This window comes from Benincasa hispida, chromosome 1, assembly GCF_027475165.1.
Source record: "Benincasa hispida cultivar pf3 chromosome 1, pf3_genome.v1.1, whole genome shotgun sequence".
Lineage (NCBI taxonomy): Eukaryota > Viridiplantae > Streptophyta > Magnoliopsida > Cucurbitales > Cucurbitaceae > Benincasa > Benincasa hispida.
In genome coordinates this window covers 12,051,757-12,069,990 of record NC_143478.1, presented here as the reverse complement: position 1 = coordinate 12,069,990, position 18,234 = coordinate 12,051,757, and positions in this window count along the sequence as shown.

Here is an 18,234-nt window from a genome sequence, read left to right as displayed (position 1 = left end):
AGAGGCCACTAAGACCAAAGAAATCCTACCCATTTCTGGAGTTTAAGTTGTTTTGAATCCTATGTTGCAACCCTCCGAGGGGATAGCCATCGTTAAACGACTAGCAAAGGGCCGTTTAAAGCTAACCAGCAGACGCAACATAGGAATCTCATGGTCCAAACTAACGGAAGAGACCGCAGGATACGTTGATACATCTCCTTCACCCACTTACTATAAACTACTTCCTTCGTTCACCTTGATATTGACTCATACAAGACACTTTCCGAAGGGTGGTCACTCCCAGGGTGACAGAAGCGTTATATGAATCTCACGGTGTGAACTTTGTGGAGACGTGGCAGTTGAAATTATAAACTTGATTTCTGTTCGAACAATTTCCCCTTATTCACCATAGTCTAAATTTAAGTTAAAAAATACTTTCCGAAGGAGGTCACTTCCAGGGTGACACAAAGTACTGCTTAAATCCAGACTGTGAACTCTTAGGGATGCGAGAGCTAAGAATAATATATATGTATGTTATTAATCTCCCGCTAAAGTTTTCTAATAACTCTATCATATAGAAGTTATTGACTACCACTGAAGTGTTCTAATTTTTGGGTAAAATTATACTTAGGTTATTTTTCGGCTAATAAAAACAACCTCAAGTCTATGTGGTTTATCCAAATATAACTCTTATAAATGGACTTAAACTTACAATGTCTGGGTGATAAACCCTTTTATTACCTCACATCGGTCAGGAATACTCATAAAACTGGTTACCAACGCTCAATTATTTGACCATGATCCTCAGGTAAGAGGTGTTCTGTAGACCGTCAACTTAAATACCCCCAGCCTTCGACAGGATTATATGTTGGTTGAGTTTGTAACCCTAGTTTTACAAGTTTAACGACCTATTTTAACTATTAAAAAAGTGGTTAACCTACGTGAGCATGCAACTGTTCTTCATTATGAATTTTAAATGTCTAACTCAATTTTATAACAATTTCTAAAACTTTAGACATGCTAAACGTCCACAACATACAAGCATTCAATATTTAATATAACACTTATATTAAATACAAGAAACCCTAACATGTATACTATATATTATAACAAGTTATAACATACTTTCAATGCATGTTGCATGCTTCCTATGGTGGGATTTTAAATCTAAATGGAATACTGTATGCACATACAATGTTTATTTAATTATAACATACATCTAATGCATAAATAATTAAACACAGACTGATATGGTTTTAGTTTTGGCAAAAACAAGCAAGCAAAAGCCTAACTATTACAAAAACAACTTCAACACTGCCCAAACTTCTCCAAACCGCTTGAACCGGACCATTAGAAACTGAATCGGACCACCCAAAACTATTTGAGGCTGCACCGGACAGACCTCAAGAGAACCGGTCGAACCAATTGCACTTGCTCTCGCTCAAAATCTCGCTAAGGCTGGTCATTTAGCATTGACAACCATCGTCATGCGTTTTGCCTGATCGTTTAGCAACCAACGCATATCGCTTAACAAAGCTACACGATCGTGTAGTGTTTGCCTTCTATCATATAGAGTCATCGTCTAGTGTCAGAGGATGCTACACTATCGCGCAACTCCATCGTTTAGCACAGACAATTTACTACACGATCGTTTAGCACCATCGTTTAGCATCGCGTCTTGATCGTTTAACGCGCACACAAGGTAAGCGATCGCATAATGCTATCGCATAGCTCTCGACGCATCGCCCAACTATTGCTCAGAGGTAAACGATCGCTTAATGCTATCACTTAGCATTTCAACACATTGCTTAGTTGCCGCATAGAGGTAAACGATCGATTAGTGCTATCGCTTAGCATTTCAATGCATCACTTAACTCGCAATCAAAGGTAAATGATCATGGTAAGCGATCGCTCAGCGCTAACGTATAGATTTTCACCTCATCGCTTAGCTCCCACCCAAAACTACACGATCGTGTAATGTCATTGCATAGCAATACAACGCATTGCTTAGCTCCCGCAGGTACATGATCGTCTAGCGCCCAACACCTAAACGATCAATGCCCGAAACTATACAATCGTTTAGCTTTTCTTCACATCGTCTAATGCATGAAGATAAACGGTCGCTTAGCTACTGAAGCTCAATGATGATATGAACATAGGTCGATTTTCCGAAATCTACTACTCAGCCTATTCGCTTGTTTCTTCAAATTACAGCTTAATTTCAACTATAATGACTCGAAATAAATTACAAGCTCTTGGGAAGACATATAAGCTCATGAAACAAGAGCCAATTACAAATTTAATCGAGAAATTAAAGAGAAATTAAAGGCCAAAACCTAGAAAACTATATCACTACAATAGTATCATATTTTCATATAAAACACCCATCAAACCAAAATTAAACCGAATTGAATGCTTATGTGATGCTCTGATACCAATTGTTGGATCGATACCAGCACGCAGTGGAAGAAAATAGGATCCATTAGCACTCTAATTGATTAATTTTGGCATAACATAAACATGCTAAAACAGAGTATAGTGGGTTTCAAGAACATACCTTTGAAGAACCATTGAAATCTCTATTTTCGGCTGCAAAATCCTCCAAATCTTTGTGCAGACCACCATAAGATTTTTCCTACTATTCTCTTGATACTCTAGCTTGAGTTGTGGGACTCAAAATAAATTGAAATCAAAGAGAATTTGGAGAAACCTCACTACAACAACCCATATGAAGAACATCTTCTTCATCCGAATTTTTCAGAAAAATTCATCCGGTTGCCTCGACTCAACTTCACTCCAATCTCTTCAATATATTGCAGACTATCATGCAAAGAGATTTGTTGCATGAGATGCAACTCATGCTTGGAGTTAATGAAGGTTGAAGATGTGGGTTGTTTGTAAGTTAGTTGAAGATGAAGATGAAAATGAAAAAATGATTTTTTTCCTTTTTGTGTATCCAAAATCTATTTTGATTTTAAAATCATATTTTATTTCTAAAATCAAAATTTATTAATTTTACAAATTAATTTCATAAATTTATTTTCTAATAAAATTAATAAATAATTATTTAAATAATTTGAACAATTCTAATTAATTTAATATCCAATATTAAATCAATTTTTACACAAATTAATCTTCATATATTTAAATTATATTTATCTCCAATTCAGTTTAATTCTAATTTGAACATTTCAAATTAACTTATCACGCTACTTTAGAGCTAATCAATTTCCGAGTTAGTAGGGGGACCTTGTAGACATACAGATCATGGGCTCCAACGATCCGAGATTAATCGACTAAACTCACTAGATCGATCTAACCCCATTCGTTAACTAATGGGTCACTCCACGAAAGCCCATAGTTGAACTCCCCTCACTGTAGATATATTATGTCCACTCGATGTAACCATGATTAGTAAGTCAACCCTTCACAGGTTGTTCGTAATAACGACTGGGTCTAATCTCTGTTTTACCCCCAAAATTACTTATTGTTCCTTAAATTCCCACTGATCTGTTAATGAACAAATTTTTTGTGATCCAATCAATAAAACCGAGTCCCTCTCGGGCCAATGAAAGGACAGGGCCCCTTGTTCAGGACCTAGAATCAGCACTTAAGGGAACAACCTCTCTACTATCCCTAAAGCGGGTAGGAGTGAATTCCATCTTGCACCTTATGTCCCTAGCTATCTATCCAGTGTTACCCCTGAAATGGGAGTCATATGGAGCCGGCGCTGTTGAGTCAGCTCTATCTTATGTAAATCTAAGGGTAATTCCAAATAAACAGGAGTTCATAGTTAGCTCAAGATTAAGGTCAAGTTACCTAAGTTATCTCTTTGAAATAGTAAGTCTTAAATAATAAACAGCGTTATAAAGTAAGAATGACTCATTTCGTGGTTCGATCTTGTACAAACCCTTTTGCACATGGACACCCCCACTCCTCATGTCCAACATGAACGAATTAGGATCACTTCGTTTGTAGCACTTTATAACTCCTTGTAATAACTACAGAGAAGGCCGCATCCAATAGTGTTACCAGAATAAGGTACCCAACCTTATTCATATACTATAGATCATTTTGTCTATTTACTCAAACCTGATCCACTTATATGTCTCCACATAAAGTCCAAGTACTCATCCAATAGTCAAGGGACTTTTAAGTTTATTGGATTTCTGTTTAAACAAAACACCTATTCAATAACACCTTTATTGAATTTTCAGAATAAGTTTCATTGTTTACAAACCACGAGTTTTAGGACATAAAACACAACAAGATCCATGTTATTTATAACCAGATGTTCGTAAACGATACCAAAGTTTTGATGATTCATGTTTCTACATTTCTTGCATGGACATGGAATTTTGTCTACCTTAACCAACTTGCTCTCAACTTGTTTGACAAAGTTCCATGATCCTTTCAAATATTCGGTAACTCTATCAAAGAATCAAACGCAACCAATTAATGTTTGACATACTCATGCTGCCTATTTAAGCTAGTAAATAACTATCATCTCAACCTAGTATTAAATTTCATTTTTAACATACTCATACATGTTCAGGTAAATCCAATCTTTCTCAAACATTCTTTTCAAAACTATTGCTATGGGTAAGCAAAGTTTGTTTGTTTGGTGAATTTTACTAGAACTAAAGCATCGACAACCAATAATTAATGTTCACACAGTAACTTAAAAGACTAAAAACAAGACATAAAGTAAGACGTGAAACTTCAATGGTTAGCATTTACCAAACCGAATTTAAAAAAAAAAAGAAAAAAAAAAAAAAGAAAAAAAAAGTTAAGTCGAGAAAAAGGAACTTTGTCAACCCCTATCTCTAACAAAGGAGAATTCGAAAAGGAAAAAAATAACATAAAAAGTTCCTAAAAGGTATCTAATTAACACTTTGACACTCAAAACAATCTAAAAATGTGTAAGTATCACTTTCACTCTCAAAACCAACCTAAAGGTTTCTAAGCAACACTTTGACTATCAAAACAACCAAAAAATGCTTAAATGCCAGTTTGATTCCAAAAGCCAACATAAAAAGTTCCTAACAAATGTATAAGTGACACTGAGTCTCAAAATAACCTAAAAAATTACTAAAAGTCATTTGGGCTCTCAAAATCAACATAAAAATTTTCAAAAAGATTGTTAGTGACACTTCAACTCTCATACCAATCTAAAAATGTCTATGTGCCACTTTAATTCTAAAAAAAACTCTTAAGATTGACATCATTGAAACCATTGATCATAAGAACCATTGAAATCATCTAAAAATGCCTACATGCCGCTTCAACTCTGATAAGATTATACCATTAAAACTATCGATCAAATTTCAAGTCTAGTCTCTTAAATTTTCAAAACTTTCATCATTATCATGAGAACCAAGTCTACAAAAACAATGTTCTGCACCAAAAAACATTTAATGAGATTCCCATCATTGTTTCTATTGAATGTTTATTCTTATGCATTCAGCAGATATTAAAATTCGAAACTGCTGTAAATCAATTTTATATGCATAAATCATCAATAAATTTTTTTTGTTCTAAATATTAAGTTACCCCCAGTTTAACAAATAAAATACTTACTTGAAAGATAAAATGTTTCTCTTTTGCTCTGAACAACCACCATACATGTCCAAACACACTATTAAAGTCTATCTTTCTATAGTGACAATGAAGAAATTTCAATCTAGATGAAAAAATTAAAGCAACTGAGAATTTTGATTGAAGAGAGAGTGGGTTAATGAGTGGGAGATCAATGGACATCAAAGGGCAGCTTGAAAGGAGGTGGGAAAAAAGTGACAGATGTGACATTTGGGCATCAATTTCATAAAAATTAAAAAGAGACAGAGGGAGAAACTTATGCATTTTTTTTTCAAATTTTTTTAATAAATTTTTCACTTAAAAGCTATAAACAAAAAGAAAAAACTATTAAAAGTTCTATTGCTTGTAGTGCGCACCTAACATATCTGCACAAGAAAATAATGTGCAACGAGAAGTGCCTAGGACTCATAAAAATCTCAATTACATGGTGATTTTGCGATTTTTTTTTTTTAAATAATGTTATTTTAATATTTATTTATAAAAATATGACTGATTTGAAACCATCGATAAAAATAGGGTTATAAAATCGTGGATGGATCCACAAGTTTTGAGTCAGCAATTAATAGTGTACCCTGTCCACTATTTAAGGTTATATATTTTTTTTCACATCTTCCCACAACTTCTATTTCTTCTTTTATTTTTTTAGCATTTTTTCATCTTTGGATAATATGTGAAATTTAAATTTTCAAAAGCCTAACGTAAAATAAAAATTGAATCAAATTTATTACCACGAATTAAGGCTATTTTTTTTTTCACATTTTCTCTTTTCTTTTCTTTTATTTTTAGTATTTTTTGTATTTTCGGATAATCTTTTACTGTGAAATTCAAAATTTTAAAGGTAAAATAAAAATTGAATCAAATTTCTAGCAACGAATTAAGGCTAAATCTTTTTTTTTTTTTCACATTTTCCCCAACTTGTGTCTTCTTCTTTATTTTTATTTTTATTATTATTATTTTTTTTTTGTATTTTTGGAGAATTTTTTATTGTGAATTTCAAATTTTTAAAGGCCTACGCTAAAATAAAAATTGAATCAAATTTTTAGTCACGAATTAAGGCTAAATCTATTTTTTTTCACATAGATTTGTTTTACCGTAGATTTTTTTCACATAAATTTGTTTTACCATATATTTTTTCACATAAATTTGTTTTACCATATATTTTTTCACATAAATTTGTTTTACCATATATTTTTTCACATAAATTTGTTTTAAGGTGAAATTCAAATAGATTTGTTCCACTTTGTATCTAATTAAATCGAAAAGCAATAAAAAAAATAATAATAATTTGGAACTCGTAGACCCTCCACGAGTTCGGTAGTATGGTCATATGCTAACATGGAGGTTTAACAAAAAAAATCGTCTATCGGGTACATGATGTACATGATTTTGCTACCTTATATTTGTTAATACTTTCTCATTCCACCTTACTTTTGTAATTATTTTCTATATATCTTATTTTTATCATTATTTTTAAAAAATACATTATTCTTGAACTTACTCTGATTTCGCCAAATTCATAGCAAACATAACTAAGCAATTAAAGAACAATATATATAAAAAAACACCAATGAAAAAAGATATCTTCAATTGTAAAGTTAGTCATACAATTTAAAACGCTTAAAATGATTAGATATAACAAAAGAAATATACATTCATCAACATTTGTACAAAACTAGTGTAACTTACAGGATGGTTAAGATCAACATGCATGGATAAAAACTCTTTTAATTATCCAATGATTGCCAAGCCTATAATTATCCATGAAGACAATGCAAAATATCAACAAAACTTAACAGTTAATGATTACAAGTTGCTTTGCTTTCAAGCTTCTTGTTTTTCTATACCAAGTATTAAGTTGGTGATCTCAGATTAACAAACAAAAATACTTCAAAAATAAAAGTTTTCTTGTTTGCTTTGAAAAACTACCATTCCTATCCAAATACATAATTAAAAGTCATCACTAATTCTTACAGTAGACCCTTTTGGCCTTACACTTTTGGAGATAAAACCTTCATTAAAAAACATACAATCACTCTTCACAATTTAAAATGAATACTTCATTTTGAGCATTGAGAAACTAAATCTATTCAACGCTTCAACTATAAAACCTTCAAATTTTTGTTTCCTTATCGTCATTAACTTCGAGAAGGAAAAAAAGTAAGTAAAAAAAAAATGCCTACTCTACCATCGAGAAAATAACAAGAAGTTTTCTCCTATGGGGTTATACCAACAAGTCCAGATGATCAAATGTAGAGGAAAGTCAAATCAAATCAAAGGAAACATTTAAAGATCGTTTAAAGTAGAATTGATAACTTGTAGAAATACAAGTTATTTATACCGTTTTATTTAGATTATGCGATAAAAAGAAGGAAAAGTTGTGTCGACCACACGAAAATTGTAAAGTGTCATAAGCACACCTGCTAACCCCATTGCGATGGTAAAATAGAATGTTCAAGTCTTTGTTTTGCAGGAAAATAGGTCACCGCATGCGACAACCGCTCGAGGACAAAAATGAACAACACATCCATATTGCATGTGGCAATCGATTAAGAACGAAAAAGAACAACGCAATTGTAGCACATGCGACGATCGATCATGGACTCAAATGATCAACACATTTCCACCGCATGCGGAAATCGATAAAAGATCAAACCAATCACACCGCATGCGGCGATCGATCGAAGATGTAAAGAGCAACGCATTCGCAAGGACTTCTGATATTGTACAGCTTTTCTGTGTACGATTCTGATAAAGTGAACGTGGAGCAGAGCGGACATTTCCACTATGCCATGGTAGGAATTATCAATTTTTCAGAGTGGGACCACTAATGCAGAAGGAACCAAGATCTATAAATAGCTACCTCGAATTCAATGAAAGGAGGCTGGTCTGAAGAGACAATTTAGGAAAAATCCGGGAGAAAGATGAGACGAGACAAGACCGAGAGGTACGCCTCTGGAGCAAGCAACTATTTCCATTTCCGAAGAAGAAGCTCTGTGCAAAAGGTCACTTCTACTTGGAAAGCAAGCCTAGAGGGAAGCTTTCCACTCTATTTCTACCACATGTCGGCAAGCAAATCGTCTCCGACCGGGATCCGTGTTAAGACATTGACACTCTTTCCGTATTTGTTCTTATTTTCTATTCATCTACTGTGTTCATCTCTAATCTTTCATTCACCATCTGTAATAAACGCTTATCCTTAGATTTTAATATCATTATCGTATTCATCGTCATTTCTCTGCTCTTCTCCATACATTAATCATCAATTTTCTTCATCATGTGTAATTAATCCCCAGGGTAAAGGGGAAGGATTAAGTGAGTAAATTAATCTTTGTTGAAGAAATCGGCTAAGTTTAGCTAACGCGTGCTCAACGGCATCTTCACCTGTAAGAGCAGAAGTGAAGATGTTATTCCACCTCTCGAAAGAAGGTTGGAAGAATGCATTAACTAAAGCGAGAAGTATTTCCATTTCCAGAGATGGAAACAATCTTGCGTTCATCACGTTCATCCATGTTTCACCATAGACATATGGGAACGCGATCGTGCACTGAGAGGTGTAAGCCAAGGGAAAGAGGAACCTTAGTTGTATCCTCAACGAGATTGACGAACTTGCGATATCCTTTCCCTCAACCCGTTCTCTTTCCGACTCATTTCACAAGACTTGCCAACGCATTCATCAGATTATTTTGTACAACTTCACAGCCAGTTCTCAACTTGTATATTTAAATGTTTATTCATTTACTTTATTACCACAATTTTATCTATCACCGCAATTTATTTTATCATTGCTTTATTTTTATTATCGCAATTTACTCCTTACCACATTTTACTTTCAAAACCCAATTTATTATTCTTTATGTTTAACCAGTCGCATATACCACATTAGTATCGCATTAATCACAACAATCCCCGTGTTGACCTCAGATCATCTGAGAAACTTGCATTTGAATTATACTTGGTTCCAGCATAAGAAAACTTGTGACACGCGTACTACACGAATGCATACTACGAAGCATATCATTATCGTCGCATACATTTAGAATGTAGTATCGCATAATATTATTGTCGCAAAGTGCATATACATACACATACATATATATACTTCGTCAGCAACCTAACGAGTTGTTGACAATAAATTATTTATAACAAGTTTTTGGTGCCGTTGCCGGGGACGAAAACTTGAGTCATAGCGCATAATAAATTTTCCCTTACAAGAATCATAAGACCAAGCTCCATAAATATTTATTTCCATCTTGAATCATATAGAGAAGAAAATGGTAGTGAGAAATCACCTCGCTCTCTTCCTTTCTCTCATTTTTCTCTATTCTCCTTCACTTTATTAAGGTGAAGAAGATAAGCAAGTGGATTAAGATATCAAAGTACTAGCAACAAAACAAATATGTTCCCTTTAAAACTACAACTCTATGTGCTAACATAAGAAACAATCTCGTGAACGTCAATCACCATAGCAAATTAATAATCCATAACCAACAATTCTAGAACACTAGGTCACTCACATACAAATCCAAATACCTGCTGAAATTTTGAACTCCAGTAGATGTATTCAAGTGCATTAATCAACGCTCTAAGCTCCTCTCGATCTACATTGACATGATAACCAAATTATAGCCACACACCAAAAATAACTTGAAAACAAAAGACCAATTAAGCTAACAATTTACTTTAGTGATTGAAATACAAATTGTGTCACGATAGTCTATAAGAAACTTCTTATCATCTCGAAGATCTAACTAATGAAACATCAACGTCATTGTGATAAGTTAATCCGATGGTTTATAGGAATTCAAATCCATAGTGGTCGTCTAGAGGAAGAAGAAGAAAACTTGTCATCTAAAATCATGTCATCAGCCTCACAAGGAATACATAAATCATTAAAGACCAGTTGCTTGCAATAACAAAAGAGAATGAGCTACACTTGGAAGACTTTTTGAATAAATCTTGTTAGTTTGAGCAATGGTAATCTAAACCAATCAAGCAAAGAAACTTATCATCTTGAACCAATAGTATGTATTGACATGAATTAGACTTCAAAAATCACAAGACTTCTCTAGCTACTTAGAAATTTTCCTTTTATTCCTAACTCATTGCTTCAAAAAACAAAAACAAAAGAAAAAAAGAAAAGAAAAAGAGGTAGGCTATTAAAGAATCCATCATTCCTCTATCTTCAAACATATAGAGCAGGACACCTCCTATTGTACTAGTGAGTCAGTTTGAATTAATGTTATATTGCATCATCTCACTTTCATCCAAAGATCTAGAGTGCTAGCAAACCCAGAAAATGATTGTTTTGGGGAGGATGTTTTAGATGCAGAGCTTGCTGCATTGACGAGGAAATTTTCATCTCAATTGTTGTTCTAACCAACTAATGTATATTCATGTATGTGGAGCATATTGTGTTGTCATTACATTAAACCAAGAGATTTGGCCACCAACTATTTAAGAAGTTCAAGCTTTCTAAAAAGAATTTCAAGGCATGTCGTTGTTCAAGCCATCTGTGGAAATCATAAAGTAACTAATCAATGTATGAATCAATCCATTTTGGTTCAATTTTAGAGACAATCAACTTCTCAAACTAAAAACAATATTGGACATATAAACTATCACGAGGCTCGTCATTCTAATCTTACAATCAACCTGTTATGTTCTAAATAATAAATAACATTTTGCAGCACAAAGTAAAGAAAAAGGTTGATATTGAACAATTATCCTAAACAGTTTTGATTTGGGTTTATACTAGCAAAAGAGAAAGAAACTATTGGGAAAATAAGGTTATTCATAGTATACATGGAAAATAAGCAATGATCTCGCAATCTCTCCAACAACGAATAAATAGACAACTATAGACTCAACAAAGGAAAAAAACTGAAAAGGAAAAACAAAACTAAATAAGAAAGAGATACAAGAAAAATAATATCTGGCATAAACCCAAATTAACTTTAAAAAACGCGTTGAAGCTTGAATTATGTAGTCAATTATACATAGAAACTAATTACAAAAACTTGTGAGTATGTAGTTGAGAATAATCCAAGTAGTAGGTCATAGGATTAACAAACTCTGCAATCAAATCAAAATATGCAAACTACCAATCTACGAGGCAAATGCACTAAGTCAAGTTTAGAAAATGATCTTTTAATTTCTTTCTGAAGAAGACTAAAAATTATAACTCAAATCATCAAATAAGAAACGACTATGAAACTAAGAATGGAAGACTAATGTTTTCTTCTCAACTGGATTATTGAGCTACTGCCCAAACCATTTAGAGCGAAGCAGGTAAATTATACTTCTAGTTTTGAACTGTAGCTAGGCACATCCAATTCAAACAGAGCAACTAACCATTTCCAACCATTAGATTAATGAGATGGATCTATGTTGAACTTCTCAAAGTTTAGTCAAAACAACAAAATTGAAGCAAAATCAATGTTCTTCTGTTCCTTATCAAACCCAAAACCCATTTCCAATCATAGATATATATCATCACAGAGCCACGAACAAGAACAAGAACAAAAATACAAACAAAAAATAAAACACTAATTAATCTATCACAACGTGTATATTATGATATATGAAAATTTCTTACCCCACAAATTTTTCTCTCTTAAATCGGGTTTGGGAATGTCCTAAAACTCACCGTTCGTAATTTGGGAAACATATTCTATTTATCAATAAAAGTAATATTGAAATTGCATTCTGTTATAAAATCCAATCAATGAACCTATGGAAATACTTTAACTTTATGTAGAGACATAAAAGATTATCAAGTTATAGTATATAGCCTAAAAGATCTATAAGTATATGGATGAGATTTGGGTACCTCGTCCTAGGGATACTATGGATGCAACCCACTTTGTATATTGATACAAACGATGTGATCCCGAAATCGTTCATGTGGAGACATGCGAGTGGGGGCATCCTATGCCAAAGATGTTTGTATAAGACCGGACCATGAAATAGTCACTTTTCTTTATAACGATTGTTTACTGTTAAAAACTGATGATTTCAATTCGATGACCTAGGATAACTCGATCTTAATCCTGAGATAACTATGAACTATTATTTGTTCGGGATTATCCTTTCATCTGCATAGGTGAGAGTAGTTCAACAACACTACTCAATAAGTCTCCCATTTTGGGGATAAGACCAGATAGATAGTTGGGGACATAGTCCTGCAAGATGGAATTCACTCCTACCGTTTTAGGTCTAGTAGATAGGTTGTTCCCTTAAGTACTGATTTCTGGTCTTAAACAAAGGGCCCCATCCTCTCATGGCCGAGAGGGATAGCGTTTATTAGTTGGACTATAAACCAATTGTTCAATAGATGATCAGTGGTGACTTAAGGAGCAAAATGTATTTACAAGGTGAAATGATAATTTTGACCTAGTTGTAAATACGAACGACCTGTGAATGATCGACTTACTAATCATGGTTAAATCAAATGGACAGAAATATATCTAAAGTAAGGATAGTGCAACTATCGAGTTATAGTGGTATGTCTCGGTAGTTAACGAATATCGATTATTTTGGATTAAAGAGTTTAACCAATTAATCTCAAATCGTTGAAGCAACCGATTAATCTCAAATCATCAAAGCTCGTGATTTGTAGTCTCTCTACTAGCTCGTAAAAGATTAAACCTTGGATTAGAAGATCGAGTGAAAGTGAAGTGTTCAATTTTCAATTTAGGGTTTGAGTTTGAAATGTTCGATTTCAATTTAGGGTTTGAATAGTTATATTCGATATAATTAACATTTAATTTTGTTGAAATTAAACGTAATTGGAGAGTTCAAAATATTTAAATATTGATTACATGAATGGGATTCATGTTTGAAATTAGATGTTTTATTAATTTAATATTTGATATTAAATTGTTTAAATTAATTAATAAATTTCTCTAATTAATTAATTAAAATTAAATCAAAATTTTCAATTTTAAATTCAATTTACTGAAATTTAATTTACTCTTAAATTAAATCCTTTTAAATTGAAAAATTGGCATGATAGTGGATTTATCCCAAAAATGGGATTTTTAGTGGATTAATCCATATTTTAACACCTTGTCCATTATCTAAGTACTAATCGAAGTGTCAATTAGCTAAACGAGTAAGTGCTTGCATCAATAACTTGATAAATACTCCATTTTCAGAGTATTGAGTGGATAAAATATGAAATTTGTGAAATTTCTGCAAAAACTTTCATCGACTCCCAAACTCTCTCAAACCCATCTAAATCCCTCTCAATTCAGAGTTCCATGACTCAAATCCAAGGTTGAGAATAATAGAGAAGATTCTCTTGGTGGTCTATTGAAGATTTGAAGGTCAAATTCGTGGAAATAAGCAAGAATCTGAAGGATTCTACAAAGGTTGTAAAGCTGAAACCCTTTTATTTTAAAACCTGTTTTTATATCATGTCCTATACTCAAATTAAGTGTAATTAGAATGCTTAATGATTCTGTTAGCTTCTGTTTTATGAATATTTACCCTATCGGAGTGGAGCACCATTTGAAGAAATAAAGCTTGTTGGAATGATGAAGAGACCTGGAATGGAAGATTTGGAGGAGGAGAGGCTTAAATATCGAAAGAGAACAATGTTGGACGGTTCGAATATATGATTCTGAAATGGTTTTGGTAATGGAAGCCAGAGAGAGTCGATGCTGCCCTTAGAAAGTGAAGGAATGGAAGAATATAGGGAAAATTGAAGAGTTAGCCAAGTGAAGCCATCAACGAGTTACTCTCCTTTTTCATACCCAATCTCTCTTAGTTTCAAGGGCGAGAAGGTGAGAGCAAAAATGGATAGAAAACCTAGAGATAAGAGAAAAACAAAAGAAGAAGACAGACTAGTTAACTTACTTGGTTGGGAACTCCAATTTGTTGTCTTCTTGCAACTATACGCTAGGGTTTTCGCCTATTGATTTAGAGAGAAAAAGACGAGGGAAACGCGTGAAGTGGTAAGACGAAGGAGACGAGAGAAAAAAAGACACTGGGATGACAATTCAACTTTGGAGGTTTCCGCCGTTTTTTCCAAAAAAAAATTCACTTTTTTCTCCAAACTGTTCTCTGCCCTTTTCCATTTTTTTTTATAGTTACTTTTGAAAAACACTATCTTCAAGGGCTAAAAAAGTAGGGTTTCTTGTAGTGAGCTGTTGGTCTTTATCGGAGTGACTGACAGTTAATGGATGTTGGATAATTTAATTAAAGAGTTTGAGTAATTAAATTATCCAAGTGTCATTGGAGCTTCGATCTACGGGTCCACAAGATCCCCTCTATAATTCAACAGAGGTTATTGAGAATTAATTTTAGATTAATTTGAATTGTTCAAATTAATTGAGGGAATTAATTATATGTGATATGGTTAAATTAATTATGTATGTGATATAATTAATATATTGTATTTGATACATTATAATATAAAGTTTATTTGAGAGAAAATAAATATTTGATTATGATTCGAATATTAATTATATGGATTGGACTCATATAATTAAATTTAGTATAAATATAATTTATATTAAATACCACAAATTAATGAGGGAATTAAAAACTATAGGTTATATTGTATTTTATAAAAACAGTAAGTTATATGTTATAACTGATATAACATATAGTAAGGGAGGGAGTCAACTCCCTTCCCTTAATTCTCGTGATCAATGTGGAAGTGGGAAGTTTTTTCACGCATGATGATTTTGTTCGCTTTATCTATCATCTTCTTCACAAACTTTTCCAAGAAAAACTCTCGCTGAATTTTTTCGAGAATCCTCTCTTCCTCTCTCAAAAATTATTTTCTTCCATCTTCTAAAATCTCAGAGCTCACACCCTCATGAGATAATCTCATCCCAAAAGAGAATATAGAGATCTAACTTGTGGTGGTGTCTTTTTTTTTGGATCGTGGTTGATCATCCGTGGAGATGGGGATTTCGTGAAGAAAAATTTAATTCATCAAGGGTATGAAATTCTTATATTCTTCTCTTAAAGCATGCTTTGAATTTTTCTGTTGTAATGAATAATTTAGGTTCTGTAAATTTTGTATTTTGTGAAAATTAATTTGGGGGACCGATTCCCGCTTCCGTGGTGGATCTTAGGATTCCTTCAATTGGCATCAGAGCGTGGTTTTGGTCCCAATTTTTTATTTTTCCATATTGATTTTACATAATTGGTGGATTGCATACTGAATTTTTTCATATGATGAATGGATGTTAATTGTATTACAATTTTTGGATCTTTCGGGATTGGATTTTGGTTTTATTGCTTTATTTTTACAAATTTTGATTTGTAAGGGCCTGATGTTTTAGGCAAGATTAAAGTTATAGAGTCGATATCAATGTCATGTGTCATTCTTGTAGTTATGGTGAATTTCGGGAGAAAACGAGGCCAAATTCGGAGGAGTTTCGAAGGAATTCACAATTGTATAGTGGCTTATGTATAGTAGCATTACAATGCTACAAAAGGCGGACAAAATGTTCTTAGCATTGCAACGCTCTAAGACGGAAATAATGAACCGGTTTACGCGTGGTTCAGTCAGTTTGTGTCCGGCTTGCTGGTTTGAGTAGTTCATGGTCAGTTTAGGTGTTGGACGATCCGGTTCGTGCGGTTCAAAACCTGGTTTACTTTTTTTGAACCCGTTGACTACTAGTTTTGTAATAGTTAGTTGTTTTAAATTAATTAAATTAATATAATTGTTATATTAATTTAATTATTTAGGAGTTCAATCCCAATCCAATAATTGTTTTTAAATTATGCATATAATGTATGATTTATTTTATATATTTATATGTCATAATGTATGCCATGTAGTTAAATCCCAACATAAGTTATGCATTATCCATGCATCATTTATATTATAAATATTATAATATATAGTTGCATGATTTAATTTATAACGCATCATATAATATAAATGTTATAATATGTGGTTGCATGCATTAATAACATAGTCATGCATAATTTATATTATGAGTGTTATAATATATAGTTTTAATGTATGGATGAATATATATTATTAATAATTTCATTACTTTATTATATAAGTGTTATGTATGTTGAGTAATGAAATGAAGTTGCATGAAGCATGTCACTACTTTGTGTTAATTTATAATTGTTATAATTTACCTAAATATGCGTGCACATGCAATAATTGATTTTAAGTCATTTAATTCATTTTATAAAAGTTATAATTAAATGAAATCAGAATTAAAATCAATAATTCAAAATTACTTGCAAACCTTAGGTTATTTATTTATTTATTTTTAAATAGCTTTAAAGCATGATTCACATAGACATGAGATCACATTTCTAATGAGATTATAAATTAGTTTACACAAATTCATCTTCGTATATTTAAATCATATTTAAATATATATTCTCAAATTCCGTTTGATTCTAATTTGAACATTTCAAATTAACTCATCACGCTACTCTAAAGCTAATCTATTTTCGAAGAAGTAGGGGGACCCCGTGGACCTACAAATCATGGACTCCAACGATCCGAGATTAATTGGCTAAACTCATTAGACCGATCTAAGCCCCATTCGTTTAATGGGTCACTTCATCAAAGCCCGTAGTTGAACTCCCTCACTGTAGATATATTATGTCCGCCCGATATAAACCATGATTAGTAAGTCAACCCTTCACAGATTGTTCGTAATAACGATTAGGTCGAATCCCTGTTTTACCCCCGAAATTACCTTTTGTTTCTTAAGTCTCCACCGATCTCCTAATGGACAATTATTTTGTGATCTAATCAACAAAATTGAGTCCCTAACGGGCCAGTGAGAGGATGAGGCCCCTTGTTCAAGACCCATGATTAGCACTTAAGGGAACAACCTTTCTACTATCCCTAAAAGCGGGTAGGAGTGAATTCCATTTTGCACCTTATGTCCCTAACTATCTATCCAGTCTTACCCCTGAAATGAGAGTTTATTGAGTTGGCGTTGTTTAGCCAACCCTTACCTATACAAATCTAAGGATGATCCCAAATAAACAGGAGTTCATAGTTAGCTCGGGATTAAGGTCAAGTTACCTAGGTCATCGCTTTGAAATATTCAGTCTTAAACAGTAAACAACGTTATAAAGTAAGAGTGACTGATTTAGTTGTCCGATCTTGTATAAACCTTTCTGCACAAGGACACCCCCACTCCTTATATCCCAACATGAACGAATTAGGATCACTTCGTTTGTAGCACTTTACAACTTTTTGTAACAATTACAGAGCAGCCCACATCCAATAGTGTTACCAGAATAAGGCACCCAACTTGATTCATATACTATAGATCATTTTGACTATTTACTCGAACCTAATCCACCTTTATGTCTCCACATAAAGTTCAAGTACTCATCAAATAGTCAAGGGACCTTTTAGATTTATTGGAGTTCATCGAACAAAACATCTATTCAACAACACATTATTAAATTTTTTAGAATAAGTTTCATTCTTTTATAAACCACGAGTTCTATGACATAAAACCCAACAAAAGGAAGGTTCCATGCATATTTCTAATGATTAATCGACACATCGCAAATGCCATGCCTCATCCCGCCACTTCCCTCGTGTCAGAGGTTCATTGGTTTTGCCACAAACTTTTCACATCAGCAACCAACTTGATATTTGTTATTTGACATCCACCACCCAAGTGTCTATTGTATTTCTAATCA